Genomic DNA, 25,682 nt, shown 5'->3' with positions numbered 1-25,682 from the left:
GTAACCCTCTGGATGTTTGCTGATAGTGGGGGATTCAGCAATGTTGATGCCATTGAATATCAAGGGGAGATAGTTAAATTCTGTCTTGTTGGAGGTGGCCATTCTCTGGCACTTGTGTGGCATGAATATTATTTGCCACTTGGCAGCACAAGCCTGGATGTTGTGCAGGTCTTGCTGCATTTGGACATAAAGAACAAAGGACAATACAGCACAGGAACAGGCCCTTCGGCCCACCAAGCCTGTACCCGACACAGGAGACTCTCTAATCTAATATTTTCTTGCCTCTACGTGGTCCATGGATTAGTTTAATTTAATGGACAGCTTCACTATCTGAGGAGTTGCGAATGGTGCTGAACATTATGCAATCATCAGCAAACATCCCCTGTTCTGACCTTATGATGGAGGGAAGGTCATTGATGAAGAAGCTGAAGATGGTTGGGTCTAGGACACTAACCCTGAGGGACTCCTGCAGAGATGTCCTGGAGCTGAAATAATCGACTTCCAACCACCACAACCATCTTCCTTTTTGCCAGGTATGACTGGGCGGCAGGGTGGCACAGTGGTTAGCACTGCTGCCTCACAGCGCCAGGGACCCAGGTTCGATTCCCGGCTTGGGTCACTGTCTGTGTGGAGTTTGCACATTCTCCCCGTGTCTGCGTGGGTTTCCTCTGGGTGCTCTGGTTTCCTCCCACATTCCAAAGATGTGCGGGTTAGGTTGATTGGCCGTGCTAAAATTGCTCCTTAGTGTCCCCGAGATGCGTAGGTTAGAGGGATTAGTGGGTAAACACGTAGGGATATGGGGGTAGGGCCTGGGTGGGATTGTGGTCGGTGCAGACTCGATGGGCCAAATGGCCTCTTTCTGCACTGTAGGGTATCTATGATCTGTCTATGATCTATGTGCGGGTTAGGTGGATTGACCATTTTAAATTGACCGGGGGATTAAGGTTATTATGTGGGATTCTGTGAATAGAGTCTGGGTGGGATTGTGGTCGGTGCAGACTCGATGGGCCGAATGGCCTCCTTCTGCACTGTAGGGATTCTATGATTGACTCCAACCAGCAGAGAGATTTTCCCCTGATTCCCATTGACTCCAGTTTTGCTCGGGCTTCTTGATGCCACACTCGGTCGAATGCTGCCTTGATTGTCAAAGGATACAGCAAGATATAGACCGGTTGGAGACTTGAGAGTAGAAATGGCAGATGGAGTTTAATCCGGACAAGTGTGAGATAATGCATTTTGGAAGGTCCAATCATGTAGGAATTATACAGTAAATGGTCGAACCCTTAGGAGTGTTGACCGGCAGAGAGATCTGGGTGTACATGTCCACCGATCACTGAAAGTGGCAACCCAGGTGGATAAGGTTGTCAAGAAGGCATACGGCATGCTTGCCTTCATCGGTCGGGGCACTGAGTATAAAAATTGGCAGGTCATGTTGCAGCTGTACAGAACCTTAGTTAGGCCTCATTTGGAATATTGTGTACAATTCTGGTCGCCACACGACCAGAAGGGTGTGGATTCTTTGAAGAGGGTACAGAAGAGGTTTATCAGGATGTTGCCTGGTCTGGAGGGTATTAGCTATGAGGAGAGGTTGGATAAACTCAGTTTGTTCTCACTGGAACGACGGAGGTTGAGGGGTGACCTGATAGGGGTTTACAAGATTATGAGGGGCATGGACAGAGTGGATAGTCAGATGCCCTTTCCTAGGGTAGAAAAGTCAAGTACTCGGGGGACATGGGTTTAAGGTGCGTGGGGAAAAGTTTAGAGGAGATGTGCGAGGCAAGTGTTTTACACAGAGGGTGGTGAATGTCTGGAACGCGCTGCCCGGGGAGGTGGTGGGAGCAGGTACGATAGTGGCATTTAAGGAGCAGCTAGATGAATACATGAATAGGATGGGAATGGAAGGATACGGACTCTGTAAGTGCGTACTGTTTTAGTTTAGGCAGCATCATGATCGGCGCAGGCTTGGAGGGCCGAAGGGCCTGTTCCTGTGCTGTACTGTTCTTTGTTCTTTAATGTCAAGGGCAGTCACTCTCACCGCACTCATCCCCTCTCCTGGCTGATGTCAATGCAAATAAGGATCAGGAACAGATTGCCAATCAGATTCAGAAAAATGGGGAACACTGAAATGTGTACAGTTCTGGTCACCCTATTATAGAAAGGATATTAGAAACTAGAAAGAGTGCAGAAAAGATTTACTAGGATGCTACCGGGACTTGATGGATTGAGTTATACGGAAAGGCTGGATAGACTGGGGCTTTTTTCTCTGGGGCGAAGGAGGCTGAGGGGTGATCTTATAGAGGTCTATAAAATAATGAGAGGCACAGATCAGCTAGTTAGTCAATATCTTTTCCCAAAGGGAGAGCAGTTTAAAACTAGAGGGCACAGGTTTAAGGTGAGAAGGGAGAGATACAAAAGTGTCCAGAGGAGCAATTTTTTCACACAGAGGGTGGTGAGTGTCTGGAACAAGCTGCCAGAGGTAGTAGTAGAGGCGGGTACAATTTTATCTTTTAAAAAGCATTTAGACAGTTACATGGGTAAGATGGATATAGAGGGATATGGGCCAAATGCGGGTAATTAGGACGAGCTTTATGGTAAAAACTGGGCGGTATGGACAGGTTGGCCTGTCCCCATGCCGTAAACCTCTATGACTATGACTGAAAGTAAACTACTTGTGACTCGTGTGAGCTGCAACGAAACACACATTGGAAGCAAGCGCCTTGCCTCTGGCAGACATCACAGTGATCAGACTGAGCAGATGAACCTCTCTGAGGACTGGATGTTATTTTAAACATGCACGTTCATTAACTGCCGAAAATGATTTTCCTTCACTGTTTTCAATCGCCTGTTCCGTCCAATCACACAGTCATGATCTAATTGATGCCAATTAGAGTCGGTTTTAAGCCTAATATTGATCCCTGGGCCAATCCAGTCAACCCTTCCTCCCCCGTCACTCTGACTTCACTCCTCTGTGGAGTAACACATTCCCTGAAATGTTGCTTTGCGAACGTGCGGACAATTTCTCTCAGCGTCTGACACCTTTAATGTTTTTTTTTGCAGGGTGATGCACACACGCTCATTTAAAGAGACTAACATGCCCATCCCCCACTTACTGTGTTTGCACAGCTTCAGGGCGGGTCGGGATGGGGACACATGGCTGAGCAGTTCTTGTTACACCCCCTATCCTGTCTGAAGCTGCACGCTGAACCCCCACAGGTTTTAGGATTTACCAGTCGCAGTTTATGTAGAATTTTCTCCCAAACCATAGTCCCACTGAAGGAAGAGGTTAATTGCTAACAGGAACCACAGAATCCATAGAGTCCCTACAGTGCAGAAGGAAGCCATTCGGCCCATTGAGTCTGCACCAACTATCCAAAATGGTATCTCACCCAGGCCCACCCCAGCACTCTATCCTCATAATCCCCCTAACCTGCTCGTCTTTGGACACTAAGGGACAATTTAGCATGGCCAATCCATCTAACCCGCACATCTTTAGATACTAAGGGACAATTTAGCATGGCCAATCCACCTAACCTGCACATCTTTAGACACTAAGGGGCAATTTAGCATGGCCAATCCCCCTAACCTGCACATCTTTAGACACTAAGGGGCAATTTAGCATGGCCAATCCACCTAACCTGCACATCTTTAGGCACTAAGGGGCAATTTAGCATGGCCAATCCCCCTAACCTGCACGTCTTTGGACTCTAAGGGGCAATTTAGCATGGCCAATCCACCTAACCTGCACATCTTTGGACTCTAAGGGGCAATTTAACATGGCTAATCCACCCAGCCTGCACGTCTTTAGACACTAAGGGCCAATTTAGCATGGCCAATCCACCTAACCTGCACATCTTTGGACTGTGGGAGGAAACCGGAGCACCCGGAGGAAACCCACGCAGACACGGGGAGAACGTGCAGACTCCGTACAGACAGTGACCCAAGCCGGGAATTGAACCCGGGTCCCTGGCGCTGTGAGGCAGCAGTGCTAACCACTGTGCCACCGTGCCGCCCATGGAATTTGATAGATTTTGTAAATTAACATCACAACACAGATGAAGAGAAAACAGAAGCTTGCTGGAAATGCTCAGCAGGTTAGGCAGCCTCTGTGGAGAGAGAAACAGAGTGGATGTTTCAGGGTGAGATGACCTTTCATTGGAGGGCTGAAGGAAGATGGAGAATGAAGGGTTTTTGAGCGAGTGGAACCGGGGTGGGGGGAGCTGGGTGAACATCTGTGATAGGGCGGAGGGCAGGAGAGATTAAAGAACCAGAATCTCCACAAGCAAGGAGAGTGGGTGTAATGTCTGAATCAGGCTGCCAACCTCCAGGATGGGCCTGGAGTCTCCAGGAACTAAACATCAGTCCTCCAAATAAATGGTGAGGTGCCACCTCGGGCGGGATACCCGGTGTAAGTCCCGCCGACTCGGGCAGTGAGATCCCAGGTGCCATCGTCCAACACTTTGCCATGTTCTCTGCAGGGGGTGTGTTTTGCGCTGTCATTGAGAGGGGCGGGGCTTAAATACACCAGCAAGTCCAGTTCCTCAGAGATTGGAAAAGGCGTTCCCATTTCAAATTGATGTTAAAGACCCCACCCCCAGGTGAGCGAACGCCACTATGGGCTCATCCATAGACCTCGTAACTTCAGGCCCTGCCCCTCAGGCTGTGCCCCTCAGGCCCTATCCCTCAGGCTCTGCCCCTCAGGCCCTGCCCGTCAGGCCGTGCCCTCAGGCTGTGCCCCCTCAGGCTGTGCCCCTCAGGTCCTGCCCCTCAGGCTGTGCCCCTCAGGCCCTGCCCCTCAGGCTGTGCCCCTCAGGCCCTGCCCCTCAGGCCTTGCCCCTCAGGCCCTGTCCCTTAGACCCTGCCCCTCAGGCCCCGTCCCTCAGGCCTTGCCCCTCAGGCCTGGCCCCTCAGGCCTGGCCCCTCAGGCCCTGCCCCTCAGGCCCAGTACCTCAGGCCTTGCCCCTCAGGCTTGGCCCCTCAGGCCCTGCCCCTCAGGCTGTGTCCCTCAGGCTCTGCATTTCAGGCCCTGCCCCTCAGGCCCTGCCCCTCAGGCGTGCCCCTCAGGGCGGCACGGTAGCACAGTGGTTAGCACTGCTGCTTCACAGCTCCAGGGTCCTGGGTTCGATTCCCGGCTCGGGTCACTGTCTGTGTGGAGTTTGCACATTCTCCTCGTGTCTGCGTGGGTTTTCTCCGGGTGCTCCGGTTTCCTCCCACAGTCCAAAGATGTGCGGGTTAGGTTGATTGGCCAGGTTAAAAATTGCCCCTTAGAGTCCTGGGATGTGTAGGTTAGAGGGATTAGCGGGTAAATATGTGGGGGTAGGGCCTGGGTGGGATTGTGGTCGGTGCAGACTCGATGGGCCGAATGGCCTCCTTCTGCACTGTAGGGTTTCTATGATTTCTTCTATGATTTCAGGCCTTGCCCCTCAGGCCTGGCCCCTCAGGCCCTGCCCCTCAGGCCTCGTCCCTCAGGCCTTGCCCCTCAGGCCTTGCCCCTCAGGCCTTGCCCCTCAGGCTGTGCCCCTCAGGTCCTGGCCCCTCAGGCCCTGCCCCTCAGGCCCCGTTCCTCAGGCCATGCCCCTCAGGCCATGCCCCTCAGGCCTTGTTCCTCAGGCTCTGCCCCTCAGACCGTGCCCCTCAGGCCTTGCCCTCAGGCCGTGCCCCTCAGTCTTTGTTCCTCAGGCCTTGCCCCTCAGGCCTTGCCCCTCAGGCCTGGCCATTCAGGCCCTGCCCCTCAGGCCCCGTCCCTCGGGCCTTGCCCCTCAGGCTCTACCCTTCAGGCTCTGCCCCTCAGGCTGTGCCCCTCAGGCCTTGTTCCTCAGGCCGTGCCCCTCAGGCCTTGCCCCTCAGGCCATGCCCCTCAGGCTTTGTTCCTCATGCCTTGCCCCTCAGGCCTGGCCACTCAGGCTCTGCCCCTCAGTCCCCGTCCCTCAGGCCTTGCTCCTCAGGCTCTACCCCTCAGGCTGTGCCCCTCAGGCCTTGTTCCTCAGGCTCTGCCTCTCAGGCCGTGCCCCTCAGGCCGCGCCCCTCAGGCTGTGCCCCTCAGGCCCTGCTCTTCAGGCCCTACGCCTCAGGCCCTGCTCCTCAGGCTCTGCCCCTCAGGCCGTGCCCCTCAGGCCTTGTCCCTCAGGCCCTGCCCCTCAGGCTGTGCCCCTCAGGCTGTGCCCCTCAGGCCCTGTTCCTCAGGCCCTGCCCCTCAGGCCTTGTTCCTCAGGCTCTGGCCCTCAGGCTGTGCCCCTCAGGCTCTGCCCCTCAGGCCCTGCTCCTCAGGCCTTGCCCCTCAGGCCGTGCCCCTCAGGCTGTGCCCTCAGGCCCCGCCCCTGGCACAGCCCTGCAAAGTCCCTGACCAGCCGGGGACTACACTGGCTTCCAAGCCTCCGGCATAGTCATCACATCCACTCTCTAGTTGTGGAGACCAGTAATGATCCCGCCAGGTGGGAAATTCTGGCCAGAAGATACGGCGTTAAACTGGGTTTGAATATGTAAATATATTTAAATGTATGGTTATCAGGGCCACGCCCTCACTGGCAATGAACCAGATGATGTCACTGGTGAGGGGGGGAGGAAAATCTCCTTTGGAAATCTCCCCGGTGAGATCTCATTGTGGATCTCACAGCGGGATTTGCACCAGACTGGGTGGAAAATCCTCCCAGAATCCTTGTTTCTTTACTTTTCCCGTTCTCCGTCCCATTCGTTGTTGCATCTTGAAATATCTTGTTATTTAACCTCTCTGGAATTGAGGTGCGAGCGACTGCTCTTGACATCAAGGTCGCATTTGATGACATCATGGAACCCGAGCAAAACTGAAGTTAATGGGAAGCAGGGGTAAACCCTCCACTGGTTGGAGTCACACCCGACACAAAGGAAGATAGTTATTGTTGTTGAAGGTTGGTCATTTTAGTTCCAGGACATCACTGCAGGAGTTCCTCAGATCTGAGCACCAACCATCTTCAGCTGCTTCCTTTCATCCTAAGGTCAGAAATGGGGATGTTTGCTGACCATTGCACAATGTTCAGCGTCATTTGCAACTCCTCAGATACTGAAGCAGTCTTCGTCCAAATGCAGAAAGACCTGGACAATATCCAGGCTTGGGTTGACAAGCAGCAGGTAACATTTGCGGCATACAAGTGCCTGAGGGTCGATAAGCCCCCTGGGCCAGATGAAATGTATCCTAGGATTCCTTGGGAGGCAAGGGATGAGATTGCAGAGCCTTTGGCTTTGATCTTTGGGTCCTCACTGTCCACAGGGATAGTACAGTAGGAAGTCTCACAACACCAGGTTAAAGTCCAACAGGTTTATTTGGTAGCAAATACCATAAGCTTTCGGAGCACAGCTCCTTCGTCAGATGGAGTGGATATCTGTTCTCAAACAGTACTGTTTGAGAACAGATATCCACTCCAACTGACGAAGGAGCTGTGCTCCGAAAGCTTATGGTATTTGCTACCAAATAAACCTGTTGGACTTTAACCTGGTGTTGTGAGACTTCTTACTGTGCTTACCCCAGTCCAACGCCGGCATCTCCACATCACGGGGATAGTGCCAGAGGACTGGAGAGTGGCGAATGTTGTTCCTCTGTTCAAGAAAGGAAATAGGAATGACCCTGGTAATTATAGGCCGGTTAGTCTTACTTCGGTGGTCGGTAAGTTAATGGAAAAGGTCCTGAGGGAAGGATTTATGACCATTTGGAAAGACATGATGTGGCGATGCCGACCTGCAGAGTTTCACTGGCTGTCTTGTCTGGAGACAATACATATCTTTTTAGCCTGTCTTGATGCTCTCTCCATTCACATTGTTTTGTTTCTTAAAGACTTGATTAGTTGTAAGTATTCGCATTCCAACCATTATTCATGTAAATTGAGTCTGTGTCTTTATAAGCTCTGTTTGTGAACAGAATTCCCACTCACCTGAAGAAGGGGCTTAGAGCTCCGAAAGCTTGTGTGGCTTTTGCTACCAAATAAACCTGTTGGACTTTAACCTGGTGTTGTTAAACTTCTTACTGCATTTGGAAAGATGCAGCTTAATCCGCGATAGTCAGCATGGATTTGTGAAGGGTAAGTCTTGCCTCACAAATTTGATTGAATTCTTTGAGGAGGTAACTAAGTGTGTAGATGAAGGTAGAGCAGTTGATGTCGTATACATGGATTTTAGTAAGGTGTTTGATAAGGTACCCCATGGTAGGCTGATGAAGAAAGTAAGGAGGTGTGGGATAGAGGGAAATTTGGCCGATTGGATAAGTAACTGGCTATCTCATAGAAGACAGAGGGTGGTGGTGGATGGAAAATGTTCAGACTGGAGACCAGTTACCAGCAGTGTACCACAGGGATCAGTGCTGGGTCCTCTGCTATTTGTGATTTTTATCAATGACTTGGAGGAGGGGATTGAAGGGTGGGTCAGTAAATTTGCTGATGACACCAAGATTGGTGGAGTAGTGGATGAGGTGGAGGGCTGTTGTACACTGCAAAGAGACATTGATAGGATGCAGAGCTGGGCCGAAAAATGGCAGATGGAGTTTAACACTGATTGCGAGGTGATTCATTTTGGTAGGACAAATTTGAATGCGGATTACAGGGTCAACGGCAGGGTTCTGAGGAATGTGGAGGAATAGAGAGATCTTGGGGTTCATATCCACAGATCTCTGAAGGTTGCCACTCAAGTGGATAGAGCCATGAAGAAGGCCTATAGTGTGTTAGCGTTTATTAACAGGGGGTTGGAGTTTAAGAGCCGTGGGGTTATGCTGCAACTGTACAGAACCTTGGTGAGACCACATTTGGAATATTGTGTGCAGTTCTGGTCACCTCACTATAAGAAGGATGTGGAAGCATTGGAGAGTCTGCAGAGGAGATTTACCAGGATGCTGCCTGGTTTGGAGGGTAGGTCTTATGAGGGAAGGTTGAGGGAGCTAGGGCTTTTCTCTTTAGAGCGGAGGAGGTTGAGAGGCGACTTAATAGAGGTTTATAAGATGATGAGGGGGATAGATAGAGTGGACGTTCAGAGACTATTTCCTCGGGTGAATGTAGCTGTTACTAGGGGGCATAACTATAAGGTTCATGGTGGAAGATATAGGAGGGATGTCCGAGGTAGGTTCTTTACTTGGAGAGTGGTTGGGTGTGGAATGGACTGCCTGCTGTGATAGTGGAGTCAGACACTTTAGGAACTTTCAAGCGGTTATTGGATAGGCACATTGTGGAGAACCATTGTTGGTTACCACCAGGAGTGCTGAGCCATGGTCTGGCCAGTACTATGAGTCTGTAGATATGTTACTGTTGGGGTTAGGGTTGGGCTGTTCTACCTGTTAATATAGTCCTATGGTACACCCCAGTTGGCTCCGCCTCCTGGGAGAGGTATAAAGGTCACTGCTCTGCCTGGTGACCCTTTAGTCTGGGGTTGTAAATTGTATATAGTAGCTCCGTTATTGTTGGCAATAAAAGCCTTTATTTCCCGGGTACATCCAGCCTCCCATGTGATTTATCGCGCATCACACATGGAGCACACCAGAATGATAGGGAGTGGGATAGCTTGAGCTTGGTTTCGGACAAAGCTCGGCACAACATCGAGGGCCGAAGGGCCTGTACTGTGCTGTACTGTTCTATGTTCTGTTCTGCCCTCTGCCCAATCACAGAGGCCAACCACTGGCCTCAAAACCTCTTCCAGTTCTACCTCTCTCCCGTTCTGATGAAAGGCCATCTCACCCCGAAACATTGGGCTGAATTTTCCAGCCCTTCCTGTCAGAGGGATCTTCCAGTCCTGCCGGAGAGATTTTCCAGTCCTGCCAATGGGATCTTCTAGTCTTGCCAGTGGATCTTCCAGTCCTGCTGACAGGTTCCCTCACCGGGGCGACTGGCGATTAGTGCAAAACACCATTGACATTGGAGGGACTGGAAGATCCAGCCAAGACGCCAGCCAATTATGTACCACATCCATCAGCGGATAACATGAGGGCTGGGGAAAAAATCCCACCCATTAACTCTGTTTCCCCCTCCGCAGACGCTGCCAGACCTGCTGAGTGAGGGTTTCTAACAAATGTTTTGTTTTTATTTGAGATTTCCAGCAACCACAGGATTTATCCAACAGCAGAGTCGGAATTTCCCGCCCAGTCCCAACTCATTCCGAGCTTTTGCCAGAGCGCTATTTTGTGAAAATTTAAAATGAACAGCCCTTTGTTGAGTTCAAGAGCTTACTGAAGCCTCACACTGGTTTACCAAATTTAAATTTAATAATTTAATAATAAAAATCAATTTTACCAAATTTGCTAAATCGTCAGGCTTACCAGGATGTTGCCTGGTCTGGAGGGCATTAGCTATGAGGAGAGGTTCGATAAACTCAGTTTGTTCTCACTGGAACGACGGAGGGTGAGGGGCGACCTGATAGAGGTTGACAAGATTATGAGTGGCACGGACAGAGTGGATAGTCAGCTGCTCTTTCCTAGGGTAGAAAAGTCAAGTACTAGGGGACATAGGTTTAAGGTGCTGATGCGCGTTATCACACACGAGGCTTGAGATGCTCAGGAAATAAAGGCTTTTATTTGCTGTTACAACGAAGCTACTAATTATATACACGATCCCAGACTGAGGGGTCCCAGACAGAGCAGTGACCTTTATACCTCTCCCAGGAGGCGGAGCCCGACTGGGGTGTACCACAATAACTATAATACAAGGTGTAACAGCCCAACCCTAACCCCAACAGCAACAAGTAGAACAACCCATCCCTAACCCCAACAGCAACATATATACATACTTGTAGTACTGGCCAGACCCTGGCTCAGTACTATCTCATGGGAACCAACGATGGTTCACCACAGGTGCGTGGGGAAAAGTTTAGAGGAGATGTGCGAGGCAAGTTTTTTACACAGAGGGTGGTGAATGTCTGGAACGCGCTGCCCGGGGAGGTGGTGGGAGCAGGTACGATAGCAGCATTTAAGGGGCAACTGGAAGAATACATGAATAGGATGGTAAGTAGTCTCACAACACCAGATTAAAGTCCAACAGGTTTATTTGGTAGCACGAGCTTTCGGAGCGCCGCTCCTTCATCAGGTGAGTGCAGGATTTGTTTCACAAACAGGGCAAATACAGACACAAACTCAATTACAAGATAATGGTTGGAATGCGAGTCTTTACAGGTACAGACAACATGAAGTCACACTATCTGTAACCCCCACAACTTGCCTGGGCTTGCAAAATCTCACTAACTGTCCTGGCTGGAGACAATACACATCTCTTTAACCTGTGCTTAACCCTCTCTCCACTCGCACTGTCTGTGCCTGTAAAGACTTGATCACCTGTAAAGACTCGCATTCCAACCATTATCTTGTAATTGAGTTTGTGTCTATGTTTGTGAAACAAATCCTGCACTCACCTGATGACGGAGCAGCGCTCCGAAAGCTCGTGCTACCAAATAAACCTGTTGGACTTTAACCTGGTGTTGTGAGACTTCTTACTGTGTTTACCCCAGTCCAACGCCGGCATCTCCACATCATGAATAGGATGGGAATGGAAGGATACGGGCTCTGTAAGTGCGTACGGTTTAGTTTAGGCAGCATCATGATTGGTGCAGACTTGGAGGGTCGAAGGGCCTGTTCCTGTGCTGTACTGGTCTTTATTCTTTGTTCTTTGACATCAAAATGCTGCTTTCTGTGTGAAAAGGAAGGTAATGTTTGAAAGGCTTGTGTTTGCTCTGTAGACACAACACTCCATTAATGAGGTTAATGAGACATCAGTCTCGCTATAGCTTCACAACCAGACCATCCAATTAAAATGTCCCCTTATTGCCTTTGCAGCAGGGGTCATGTTGATTTAGTTCAGGTTTCATCCCGTTGCAATTATCAAGGTTGGAGAAACACAATTAACTCCAGCTTTACTTTCTCATTCGCAGTTTCCTGATGAAGTGTGAATACTTTAACTCCCCCCCCCCCCCCCCCACTCATCCTACGGTGTGTCCATTACATTAGAGAACTGCAGGAAAGTGCATCTGAGAAACATGGCCAGCAATGTCCCCTAAACAACATTGGACAACTCAACAATTCTCAACATTTTAGAAGCGCCTTTGATACTTCACAGGAACTCAGCTCAACGCCGAGTCCAACAGGGAGACAATAGACAACCAAAATACTTGGTTCAAGAAGTCAGGAACTTGCAGCAAGGTGAATGAGGAGGTTTCAGAGCTCAGGGACCCAGGCAGCTGAAGGCACAGCCACCAATAGTGGAGCAATTAAAATTGGAGATTTTACAGAGATAGTAAGAAGTCTCACAACTAGGGGCGGCACGGTAGCACAGTGGTTAGTACTGCTGCCTCACAGCGCCAGGGACCCGGGTTGAATTCCCGGCTTGGGTCACTGTCTGTGTGGAGTCTGCACATTCTCCCCATGTCTGCGTGGGTTTCCTCCTGGTGCTCCGGTTTCCTCCCACAGTTCCAAAGATGTGCGGGTTAAGTGGATTGGCCATGCTGAATTGCCCCTAGTATCAGGGGGATTAGCAGGGTAAATATGTGGGATTACGGGGATAGGACCTGGGTGGGATTGTGGTCGGTGCAGACTCAATGGGCCGAATGACCTCCTTCTGCACAGTAGGGTTCTATGATTCTATTCTACGATTTTAACACCAGGTTAAAGTCCAACAGGTTTATTTGGAATCACGAGGTTTCGGAGTGTTGCCCCTTCATCAACTCGCCTGAAGAAGGAGTGACACTCCGAAAGCTTGTGCTACCAAATAAACCTGTTGGACTTTAACCTGGTGTTGTGAGACTTCTAACTGTGCTTACCCCAGTCCAACACCGGCATCTCCACATCATGGTCACAGTGATAGGGAGGGCTTCAAAAACAGGGGTGGGAATTTTAAAATTGAGGCAGCATTGGACCAGGAGCCAATGTAGAGTAGGCCTGAGGCCTACAGCCACTAATATTTGAAAATGTGTATTTTTGCTTTCCATTCCTGCTTTGCTCTTGGTTTTAAACATATGGTGAACATTTCAAATATTTAATTTTACTTTGCAGACGTTGATTTGACCCTTGCTGTGATTGTGTTTTGATTATTGATTAATTTTATCATCAGTAATATTGTTAACTCGGAGTTTGGGACCTTTTCCCTGAGGATTTTTCTTGCACCTCCTCCTCGCAGTTGCTGCTCTGACGGAGCATTGTGGACCATGAAAAAATGCCCCCCCCCCCCCCCCCTCCTCATTGCTTTAAAAAGAGCAACTGCTCTTAATGTACTGACCCCAGTGACCCCTGGACTACAAGCCAGGGCAATAAGTGGCCTTACATGGGCTGCTCAAGCACTGAAGCATCAGAGGATGAAGTTTGATTGATGAATATAACGTCTGATTGATGGCAGCTGAGAGGAAACTATTAAAAGATGCATAAACAGCTTGGATGTTGCGTGGCCTCGCAGTCCCTGTGAGGAGAATTGGGAAAAGCTGAGAGTTGTATTGAGGGAGGTCTGTGCCGGGGTCTGAAAGGCTGGAACGCAGCCAGGCTTGAAGGGACGCTGCTTTGAGGACTGCAGCAGCAGAATAGTCACCGCTGCAGATGGGAGAGAGGATCAGGCACAGACTGTCACACCACATTGTGCACCATGAGCTTACTCAGTAACTTAGCCCTGCTCTGTCAGTGCGACTCCAGAAGGATCTCTCATGCCCAACTCCTTGCAGTAGTGATGATGTGGAGATGCCGGCGTTGGACTGGGGTGGGGCACGATAATAAGTCTCACAACGCCAGGTTAAAGTCCAACACATTTGTTTGGAATCTCAAGCTTTCGGAGCGCTGCTCCTTCATCAGGTGAGTGGAGAGTTGGGGAATATCCTTGCAGTAGGACAGCAAACGCGGGGGAAGGGGGGACTTGGTGTGAATCTGCAAGTAGACTTTTGGGCGATCTATTTAAACGAGCGTTTTGACTTTAAAACCAGGATATTTTCATCTCTGGGGACGATTAATGTGAGCATTGAAAATCACCAAACATTGCAAAGGAACTAGTGATGAGAATGTGCAGATTATATTATCATTGAGAGTTCTTGATGTAAATAAAGTTAAAGTTTATTTATTAGTCACAAGTAAGGCTTACATTAACACTGTAATGAAGTTACTGTGAAATTCCCCTCGTCGCCACTGTCCAGCATCTGTTTGGGTCAATGCACCCTAACCCGCACGTCTTTCAGAATGTGGGAGGAAACCGGAGCATCCGGAGGAAACCCACGCAGACACGGGGAGAACATGCAGACTCCGCACAGACAGCGACCCAAGCCAGGAATCGAACCTGGGTCCCTGGCGCTGTGAGACAGCAGTGACACTGTGCCACCGTGCCGCTTGGTTAATAGTTAGTGTCAGCTGTCCTTTGACTCCAGGATAATACCTACTCAAGATGGCGGGTTTCTGGGTCTTTGTGTGACTGAACATTCTCGACGCACGGGTCTTTGTGGGTGTGGGGCAGGACATTCCAGGAGGGAGCGGGATCCAGAGTGCAGGATTTGCTTGCTGTTCTTTCCTTCTCTCTGCCTTCATTGCGATGTTCGACTGAAAGCTCGACACAGCCTGATGGACAATTCGTCGCCATCTTGAATGATTGGTAGCAAGCTCCTCCCATCAATAATGTCAGCGCGGCCACACTTCAGGGAGAGTTTCAGCCTGACTTTGCAGCATTTTCTTTGTCCTCCCCTGGAACGTTGACCGTTTGAGAGTTGAGAGAACAGAACCCGGTTGGGGAGACAGTTTTGACCCTCCAAACACAGCGTCCAATACATCATGGTTAATTTTACAGGAGGTTTGTGGAGCCGGCTTCAAGAAGTAAACAGTACAGACTGACTGAAAGGAAAGCCAGATCGGTACATCGGAGAGAAGAAAAGAGAGGACATAGAATTTAGGGAAGGCACGGTGGCACGGCGGTTAGCACTGGTGCCTCACAGCGCCAGGGACCCAGGTTCAATTCCCGGCTTGGGTCACTGTCTGCGTGGAGTCTACATGTTCTCCCCGTGTCTGCATGGGTTTCCTCCGGGTGCTCCGGTTTCCTCCCACAGTCCAAAGGTGTGTGGGTTAGGTGGATTGGCCGTGCTAAATTGACACTAGTGCCAGGAGGGTAGGGTAAATGCAGGGGGTTATGGGGGTAGGGCCTGGGTGGGATTGTGGTCGGTGCAGACTTGATGGGCCGAATGACCTCATTCTGCATTGTAGGGATTCTACGATTCTTCTATGAATTAGATGAGGAATGATGTGAGGAAATGTGAGTGATGCAACAGGCGAGCATGGAGTAGGTGGGCAGAATGGCCATTTCCTATAGATTACTTTCAAAATCAAATCCTGGAAGGAAATCCAGGATTGATAAACCTGATAGTTTGAAGACATCTGTAAATTGAACATATTGCCATGACTAAGAACTTTCTGTTTGTGAGTTATTTAAACGATCTGGAAGAAGGTGTAACTGGGGTGATCAGTAAGTTTGCGGGCGACACGAAAATGGCTGGACTTGCAGATAGTGAGGAACATTGTCAGAGGTACAGATGGATATAGATAGGCTGGAAATTTGGGCAAAGAAATGGCAGGTGGAGTTCAATCCAGATAAATGCGAAGTGATGCATTTTGGTAGAACTAACGTAGAGGGGAGCTATACAATAAATGGCAGAACCATAAAGGGTGTAGATACGCAGAGGGACCTGGGTGTGCAAGTCCACAGATCCTTGAAGGTGACATCACAGGTGGAGAAGGTGGTGAATAAGGCATATGGCATGCTTGCCTTTATAGGACGGGGCATAGAGTATAAAAGTTGGGGTCTGATGTTGCAGTTGTATAGAACATTGGTTCGGCCACATTTGGAATACTGCGCCCAGTTCTGGTCGCCACACTACCAGAAGGACGTGGAGGCTTTAGAGAGAGTGCAGAGGAGGTTTACCAGGAGGTTGCCTGGTATGGAAGGGCTTAGTTATGAGGAGGGATTGTAAACTGGGGTTGTTCTCACTGGAAAGATGGAGGATGAGGGGTGACCTAATAGAGGTGTATAAAATTATGAAAGGCATAGATAGGGTGAACGGTGGGAAGCTTTTTCCCAGGTCGGTGGTGACGTTCACGAGGGGTCATAGGTTCAAGGTGAGGGGAGGGAAGTTTAACACGGATATCAGAAGGATGTATTTTACACAGAGGGTGGTGGGGGCCTGGAATGCGCTGCCGGGCAAGGTGGTGGAGGCGGACACACTGGGAACGATTAAGACTTATCTCGATAGCCACATGAACGGAGTGGGAATGGAGGGATACAAAAGAATGGTCTAGTTTGGACCAGGGAGCGGCGTGGGCTTGGAGGGCCGAAGGGCCTGTTCCTGTGCTGTATTGTTCTTTGTTCTTTCCCCTCCTCCAATACATTTCACTTTGAAATTTCAAGTGGTCAGAAAGCTTTTGTGTTACATGTTTGGAATTTTTGTCCAATTAGATGCTTTGGCCTGGTATTTTACTGGCACGCCCGCCTGATTCCGAGGGCGGGTGAGGCTCAGAGAACGGGCACTCTCCATTGCCCTCGAGCGCAATAGTACAAAACTCAGGGGACGTACAGATAAAATTCCGCCCTTTGCGTCCACAAGCTTCATTTCTGTTTCATTTCAAATGTTATTTTTTTAAACAACCTCAAGGTAAGAAGCCAATAAATGACCCAGTTTAAAATGCAAACCCGTTTCCAAAACGGGCATAAAGGGGCAAATCTTACCGTCCCGCCTGCCATGGGAATCGGAGCGGCAGACCACGGAAAGGTCCTTGGATCTCGGGTGGGATTTTCTGGTTTCGGGGTGAGCGTGGCTGGAAATTCCCGCCCAAAGGGTATGGTTTTACATTCCCAATTTCCGATCCCGCCATCAGGTTCACACAGATACTTCCACCGGAGACCAGGGTTCTGGAATGGTTACTGAAGCAGCCACCTCTTTTCACCCAATGAAGAACGAGGAGTGGGCAGCTCCAGGGTCTGGAAGACCTTCAGCATCAGGGGCGGGCATGGCACAGGGTGGCATGAGGCTGTCTTCATTCTCCATTACCAAGCTGAAAGTGGGGTAAATGAGGGAGCCATCCGAGCACTCCCACAATGCCCCGCACTACCGCTCTGTGACCAGTTTTTGGAGTGGCGCCTTCCCCTTGGATGGAGCTCTGATGACTAATCGACGTTGCCGCTGGGGGTATGTCACCACTTCACGGTGGGCCTCCTGATGCAATGGGTACCCCACGACCCAGCATTGGGAACTCCAGTCGGCATCGGGAGAATGCCCCTTACTGGAGTTCTCAAGAGGCTAGATTCCAGCTCTCACTCTGACTCTATTACGGAATCGGGAATGCCTCCTGGAGTCAGATTGATGGGATCGTTCTCTCATTTCAGTTCTCTCCATCCCCAGCACCTCCAGAACGACCTCTAATGTCCATTAAAAATCCAGCCCAGACAAATCAGACTGAAGGGCTTTGAATTTCCCATCATGGACTTTTACCACCAACCTCAAAGAAAATGACAAAGGGTGGGCTCGAAATCCAGGATTGCTTGAATTGATTTGGGCGGCATGGTGGTACAGTGGTTAGCACTGCTGCCTCACAGAGCTGGGGACCCAGGTTCAATTCCCGGCTTGGGCCACTGTCTGTGTGGAGTTTGCACGTTCTCCCCGTGGGTTTCCTCCAGGTGCTCCGGTTTCCTCCCGCACTCCAAAGATGTGTAGGTTAGAGGGATTGGCCAGGCTAAGTTGTCCCTTAGTGTCCCAAGATGTGTAGGTGAGGTGGATTTGCCTTGGTAAATGTGTGGGGTTACGGGGATAGGGCCTGGTTAAAATAATCTGTCAGAGAGTCGGTGCAGTCCCAATGGGCTAAATGGCCTCTTCTGCTCTATAGGGATTCTATGATGTGAGAGCTGATCGTTAGAAGGCATGCTGGGAAGGTTGGCCAAGTTGGGACGGTATTGGCCCAGATCCTGTGGGGGTGGGGCATTTCATGACAAAGCTCATTGCTAATACTCCAGAAAGCTAGTTCCTGGAGGACACAATCTTTCACCCTCTTATAAACATTTATTTGCGAAGTTACACAGTACAAGCATACACCTCCTAACCCAATAACCATCGTTCAGTCTCTGCCTGTTTATACAAATGAAACCCCAGTTAATGCTCGCCATCGACACACAATTCAACACAGTTCTTGTGCATTCCACACCCATTCGCTAGACTTTCTCCTGAATCTTCAGCTCAAAAAAGCTTTGTGCCACAAAATATTGGAAGAATGGATTTATAACAATGCAGCGATGTTGATTGCCGAAGGGCAGGGCCCTCTATCTCCAGAACTGATTGATTTGTGGATTGAGAGAGACAGAGGGATGATGGAGAAAGAAACAGGGGGAATTAGGAATTGAATCATGGGAAGTGAGAGAAAAATGAGGCAAAAAGGAAACGTCAGAAACGCATTTCAAAATTGCCCTGATCTCTGAGACACAAGCTCAGCAGGTTATAGATTCATAGTCATGGAGTCATAGAGGTTTACAGCATGGAAACAGGATCTTCACCCTTCACAAGACATTGTGAACTTGTCCATGCCGCCCTTTTTTTAACCCCTAAGCTAGTCCCAATTGCTCGCGTTTGATCCATATCCCTCTATACCCATCTTACCCATGTAACTGTCTAAATGCTTTTTAAAAGACAAAATTGTACCCGCCTCTACTACTAACTCTGGCAGCTTGTTCCAGACACTCACCACCCTCTGTGTGAAAAAATTGCCTCTCTGGACACTTTTGTATCTCTCCCTTCTCACCTTAAACCTATGCCCTCTAGTTTTAGACTCCCCTACCTTTGGGAAAAGATATTGACTATCTAACTGATCTATGACCCTCATTATTTTATAGACCTGTATAAGGTCACCCCTCAGCCTCCTACGCTCCAGAGAAAAAGTCCCAGTCTATCCAGCCTCTCCGTATAACTCAAGTCCCGGTAGCATCCTAGTAAATCTTTTCTGCACGCTTTCTAGTTTAATAATATCCTTTCTATAATAGTGACCAAAGCTGTACACAGTATTCCAAGTGTGGCCTTACCAATGTCTTGTACATCTTCAACAAGACGTCCCAACTCCTGTATTCAATGTTCTGACCGATGAAACCAAGCATGCCGAATGCCTTCTTCACCACTCTGTCCACCTGTGACTCCACTTTCAAGGAGCTATGAACATGTACCCCTAGATCTCTTTGTTCTGTAACTCTCCCTAATGCCCTACCATTAACTGAGCAAGTCCTGCTCCGGTTCAATCTATCAAAATGCATCACCTTGCATTTGTCTAAATTAAACTCCATCTGCCATTCAATAATAATAAAATAAAATAAAAAATAAAATAATAATAAAATAAGTTCTCAACTTATTTTATTCCTCCTATAGTTATATATGATGTGGAGATGCCGGCGTTGGACTGGGGTAAACACAGTAAGAAGTACACTTCTTACTGTAGTTATATATCCCAAACATGTTCTCAGCATGGGGTAGCACAGTGGTTAGCCCTGCTGCCTCACAGCGCCAGGGACCCAAGTTTAATTCCCAGCTTGCGTCACTGTCTGTGTGGAGTTTGCACATTCTCCCCGTGTCTGTGCGGGTTTCCTCCGGGTGCTCCGGTTTCCTCCCACAGTCTGAAAGACGTGCTGGTTAGGTGCATTGGCCATGCTAAATTCTCTCTCAGTGTACCCATACGGAGTGTGGCAACTAGGGGATTTTCACAGTAACTTAATTGCAGTGTTAATGTAAGCCTACTCGTGACTAATAAATAAACTTTAAACTCAAAAATGGATCAGGAAGTTAGTTCAGGATCGATTTCACAACACATGACGGTTCTCAAAGATTCTGTGAAGTTCTGGGTGCGGGAACTCTCTAAGCGTTGCTACCCGCAAGTGCTGACACAAGATGGTAAATGCGGGGTCACTACTAACATTTAAGAAAAACTTGGACGGGTTCATGGATGAGAGGGGTGTGGAGGGATATGGTCCAAGTGCAGGTCAGTGGGACTAGGCAAAAAAAAGGTTCGGCACAGACAAGAAGGGCCAAAAGGCCTGTTTCTGAGCTGTAATTTTCTATGGTTCTATGGTTCTATGGGAGGAAGGGATAATGATGTGGAGATGCCGGCGTTGGACTGGGGTAAACACAGTAAGAAGTTAACAACACCAGGTTAATGTCCAACAGGTTTATTTGGTAGCAAAAGCCGTTTGCTACCAAATAAACCTGTTGGACTTTAGGAAGGGATAAAGCAGGAAACTACAGGGCACTCAGTCTAACCTGAGTAGTGGGGAAACTATTGGAAGCAATTCTGAGAGACAGAATGAATCTGCATTTGGAGAGACAGAGGTTAATCAAGAACAGTCAGCGTGGTTTTATTAAGGGGAGGTCATGACTGACCAACCCTGATTGAACTTTCAGAAAAGGTGGTTAGGTGTGTAGAAGAGGGCAATGCATTTGATGAAGTCTACCTGGATTTCAACAAGGCTTTTGAGAAGGTCTCGCATGGGAGACTCTTAGTGAAGGTAGGAGCCCATGGGATCCAAGGAAATTTGGCAAATTGGATCCAGAATTGGCTGAGTGGCAGGAAGTAGAGGGTGATGGTCGAGGAGAGTTTTTCTGACTGGAAGACTGTGTCCAGTGGGGTCCCCCAGGAATCAGTGTTGGGGCCCTTGCTGTTTGTGGTTTATATAGCGGTCATAGAGGTTTACAGCATGGAAACAGGCCCTTCGGCCCAACTTGTCCATGCCGCCTTTTGTTTTTAAACCCCTAAACTAATCCCAATTGCCCACATTTGGCCCATATCCCTCTATACCCCTCGTACCCATGTAACTGTCTAAACGCATTTAAAAAGACAAAATTATACCCGCCTCTACTACTTCTGGCAGCTTGTTCCAGACACTCACCACCGTCTGTGTGAAAAAATTGCCCCTCTGGACACTTTTGTATCTCTCCCCTCTCACCTTAAACCTATGTCCTCTAGTTTTAGACTCCCCTACCTTTGGGAAAAGATATTGACTATCTAGCTGATCTATGCCCCTTATTATTTTATAGACCTCGATAAGATCACCCCTCAGCCTCCTACGCTCCAGATAAAAAAGTCCCAGTCTATTCAGCCTCTCCTTATAACTCAAGCCATCAAGTCCCTGTAGCATCCTAGTAAATCTTTTCTGCACTCTTTCTAGTTTAATAATATCCTTTCTATAATAGGGTGACCAGAACTGCACACAGTATTCTAAGTGTGGCCTTATCAATGTCTTGTACAACTTCAACAAGATGTCCCAACTCCTGTATTCAATGTTCTGGCCAATGAAACCAAGCATGCTGAATGCCTTCTTCACCACTCTGTCCACCTGTGACTCCACTTTCAAGGAGCTATGAACATGTACCCCTCGATCTCTTTGTTCTGTAACTCTCCCCAGAGCCCTAACATTCACTGTGTAAGTCCTGCCCTGGTTCATTCTACCAAAATGCATCACCTCGCATTTATCTAAGTTAAACTCCATCTGCCATTCGTCAGTCCACTGGCCCAATTGATCAAGATCCCGTTGCAATCGGAGATAACTTTCTTCACTGTCCACTATGACACCAATCTTGGTGCCAATGGTTTAGACTTGAATGTAGGAGGGTTGATCAGTAAGTCGGCAGATGATGCTGTGGTAACGTGGCTCCTTTAAGGAGGTGATCCTTTGAGGGGCATGTGATCGAGCCAGACGCTATGGAGAGGCTGTGTAGAAAGCCAAACCAATCAGGAGCAAGGGCCTATATTCTGGGATGGGAGGAACCGCAGTTAAAGTCGGGGAGGAGAAGAAAGTAGACTTCGTATTAACTCCGTCAGACCCTTACCTTGTATAGATGTACATTATACTGGAATCATAGAATCCTACAGTGCAGAAGGAGGCCATTTGGCCCATTGAATCTGCACTGACCACAGTCCCACACAGGCCCTATCCCCATAACACCACATATTTACTTTGTTAGTCCCCCTGACACTAAGGGGCAATTTAGCATGGCCAATCCACCCAACCCGCACATCTTTGGAGTGTGGGAGGAAACCGGAGCACCCGGAGGAAACCCACGCAGACACGGGGAGAACGTGCACACTCCACACAGACAGTGACCCAAGCCGGGAATCAAACCCGGGTCCCTGGCACTGTGAGGCAGCAGTGCTAACCACTGTACCACCGCGCTGTCCAGAATAATTAATTAATAATCAATTGTTCATTGTTGAAGCCACAACGAGTCGCCTTCAACTTTACTACAGGTATGTAAATTGGTAGGGTGGTAAATAGTGAGGAGCTTAGATTACAGGAGGATATGGACGGGCTGGTCAGTGGCAAATGGAATTCAATCCGGGTAAGTGTGAGGTGATGCACTTTGGGCAGGATAAACAAAGCAAGGGAAATCCATGATAAACGACAGGACCCTGGGAAGCACCGAGGATCAGAGGAACCTTAGTGTCCATGTACACCAGTCCCTTAAGGTAGCAGGACAGGTGGATCAGATGGTTAAGAAGGCAAATGGTATACTTGCCTTTATTAACTGAGGCATAGAGTTTAAGAGCAGGTTATGCTGTATAAAATGTTGGTTAGGCCACAGCTAGAGTATTGTGTGCAGTTCTGGCATCCACATTATCGGAAGGACGTGATAGCACTGGAAAGGGCGCAGAGGAGATTTACCGGGATGTTGTCTGGGCTGGAGAGTTTTTGTTATGAAGAGAGATTGGATAGACTGGGGTTGATTTCCTTGGAGCAGAGGAGACTGAGGGGGATGTGACTGAGACGTATAAAATTATGAGGGGCGTAGAGAGAGTAGACACGAAGAAACTTTTCCCCTTGGTGGAGGGATCAATGATAGGGGTGCTTAGACAAAGCAAGGGGCAGGAGGTTGAGAGGGGATGTGAGGAAAATCTTTTTCACCCAGAGGGTGGTGGGAGTCGGGAACTCACTGCCTGAGAGGGTGGTGGAGGCGGAGACCCTCACACCATTGAAGTAGTATTTAGATGTGAACTTGCGATGCCAAGGCCAAGAGCTGGGAAATTGGATCAGAATAGTTGGGTGGTTTGTCTTTGACCAGCACAGGTGCAATGGGCCGAAGGGCCTTTTTCTGTGCTGTAGGCCTCGATTACTCTATTGGCATTCGTTGATACTCATTGACCTCATCTGTGCTCGAAAGCGATCATTTCGCGATGATTTAACATTGCCAATAGTGTAACTGACATCATTGCCATCAATTTCCCCAAACTACAACACGAACAATTTGCCAGTGGCAACATCACTTCCTTAAGCATTTAGACAGCAAAAATGATCAGAGTTTCTTTTCCATAGTTCTGATTTGATTTGATTTGATTTATTATTGTCACATGTATTAACATACAGTGAAAAGTATTGTTTCTTGCGCTCTATACAGACAAAGCATACCGTTCATAGAGAAGGAAAGGAGAGAGTGCAGCATGTAGTGCTACAGTTATAGCTAGGGTGTAGAGAAAGATCAACTTAATGCAAGGTAGGTCCATTCAAAAGTCTGACAGCAGCAGGGAAGAAGCTGTTCTTGAGTCGGTTGTATACTTTTGTATCTTTTTCCCGATGGAAGAAGGTGGAAGAGAGAATGTCCGGGGTGCGTGGGGTCCTTAATTATGCTGGCTGCTTTGCTGAGGCAGCGGGAAGTGTAGACGGAGTCAATGGATGGGAGGCTGGTTTGTGTGGTGGATTGGGCTACATTCACGACCTTTTGTAGTTCCTTGCGGTCTTGGGCAGAGCAGGAGCCACACCAAGCTGTGATACAACCAGAAAGAATGCTTTCTGTGGTGCATCTGTAAAAGTTGGTGAGAGTCGTAGCTAACATGTCAAATTTCTTTAGTCTTCTGAGAAAGTAGAGGCGTTGGTGGGGCTTTCTTAACTGTAGTGTCGACTTGGGGGGACCAGGACAGGTTGTTGGTGATCTGGACACCTAAAAACCTGAAGCTCTCAACCCTTTCTACTTCATCCCCATTGATGTAGACCGGGACATGTTCTCCTTTGCGCTTCCTGAAGTCGATGACAATCTCCTTCGTTTTGTTGACATTGAGGGAGAAATTATTGTCACTGCACCAGTTCACCAGATTCTCTATCTCATTCCTGTACTCTGTCTCATCATTGTTTGAAATCCGACCCACTACAGTGGTGTCGTCAGCAAACTTGAAAATCGAGTTGGAGGGGAATTTGGCCGCACAGTCATAGGTGTACAAGGAGTATAGTAGGGGGCTGAGGACACAGCCTTGTGGGGCACCGGTGTTGAGGATGATCGTGGAGGAGGTGTCGTTGCCAATCCTTACTGATTATGGTCTGTAGGGTTAGGAAGTTCAGGATCCAGTTGCAGAGGGAGGAGCCGAGGCCCAGGACATGGAGTTTGGAGATGAGTTTTGTGGGAATAATGGTGTTGAAGGCTGAGCTCTAGTCAATAAATAGGAGTCTGACATAGGTGCCTTTGTTAACTAGGTGCTCCAGGAGAGCAGGGCCAGGGAGATGGCGTCTGCTGTGGACCAGTTGCGGCGGTCGGCAAACTGTAGTGGATCTTTGCAATCCGGGAGGCTGGAATTGATTTGTGCCATGACTAACCTTTCGAAGCACTTCATAATGATGGATGTCAGAGCCACCAGTCGATAGTCATTAAGGCACACTGCCTGGCTTTTCTTTGGTTCCGGGATGATGTCGTCTTCTTGAAGCAGATAGGGACCTCAGATTGTTGTAAAGAGAGGTTGAAGATGTCTGCGAATACCCCCGCCAGCTGATCCGTGCAGGATCTGAGTGCTCGTCCGGGTACCCCATCCGGGCCAGTCGCTTTCCGTGGGTTGACCTTCGAGAAAGCTGCTCTGACATCTGCCATGCTGACCCCAGATACAGGTTCATCCAGGGCTTCCGGGGTGGAGGGCGTGCTCTCACTGACCTCTTGCTCAAAACGGGCATAGAATGCATTGAGCTCATCAGGGAGGGGTGCGCTGGAGCCGGCGATTTTACATGCCTTCATCTTGTAGACTGTTATGTCTTGCAGACCTTGCCATAGTCGGCGGGGGTCGGTGTGGCCAGCCTGGGACTCTAGCTTGGTCCGGGACTGTCTTTTGGCATCTTTGATGGATCACCGTAGATCATACCTGGCTTTCTTGTATAGGTCAGTGTTGCCTGACTTGAATGCCTCAGAGCTGGACTTCAGCAAGCAGTGGATATCCCTGTTCATCCATGGTTTCCGGTTGGGAAACAATCAGATTTGCTTCTTTGGCACACAGTCTTCTCCACACTTACTAATGAAGTCAGTTACTGTAGTGGTGTACTCGTTCAGGCTGGTCGCAGTGTTTTTTAATACTGACCAGTCCACTGACTCCAAGCAGCCCCGTAGGAGATCATCCAATTCCTCAGACCGACATTGCACGACTTTCTTTGATGGATTCTCCTGCTTCAGTTTTTGTTTGTGAGCCGGGAGCAGGAGCACAGCCTTGTGGTCTAATTTGCCAAAGTGTGGGCGGGCGATAGAGCGGTCGGCATGTTTGATAGTTGTGTAGCGGTGGTCTAGGATGTCTTGGCCTCTGGTGGAACAGGAGGCGTGATGATGGTAACCAACAGTTCTGAATTTCCACAGCTTCAAACATCCGACAACTGAGCAACTTTCAATAAAACAAGTTTGAACACAAATTTGAATGAGCTAGTTCAGTGTTTTTCTTTGCAGTGTAAACCCCCCCGCCCCGCTTACTGCTCCTCAGGGACTGC

The sequence above is a fragment of the Mustelus asterias genome, chromosome 21, assembly GCF_964213995.1.
Source record: "Mustelus asterias chromosome 21, sMusAst1.hap1.1, whole genome shotgun sequence".
Taxonomy (NCBI): domain Eukaryota; kingdom Metazoa; phylum Chordata; class Chondrichthyes; order Carcharhiniformes; family Triakidae; genus Mustelus; species Mustelus asterias.
Note: the sequence above shows the minus strand (reverse complement) of the source record.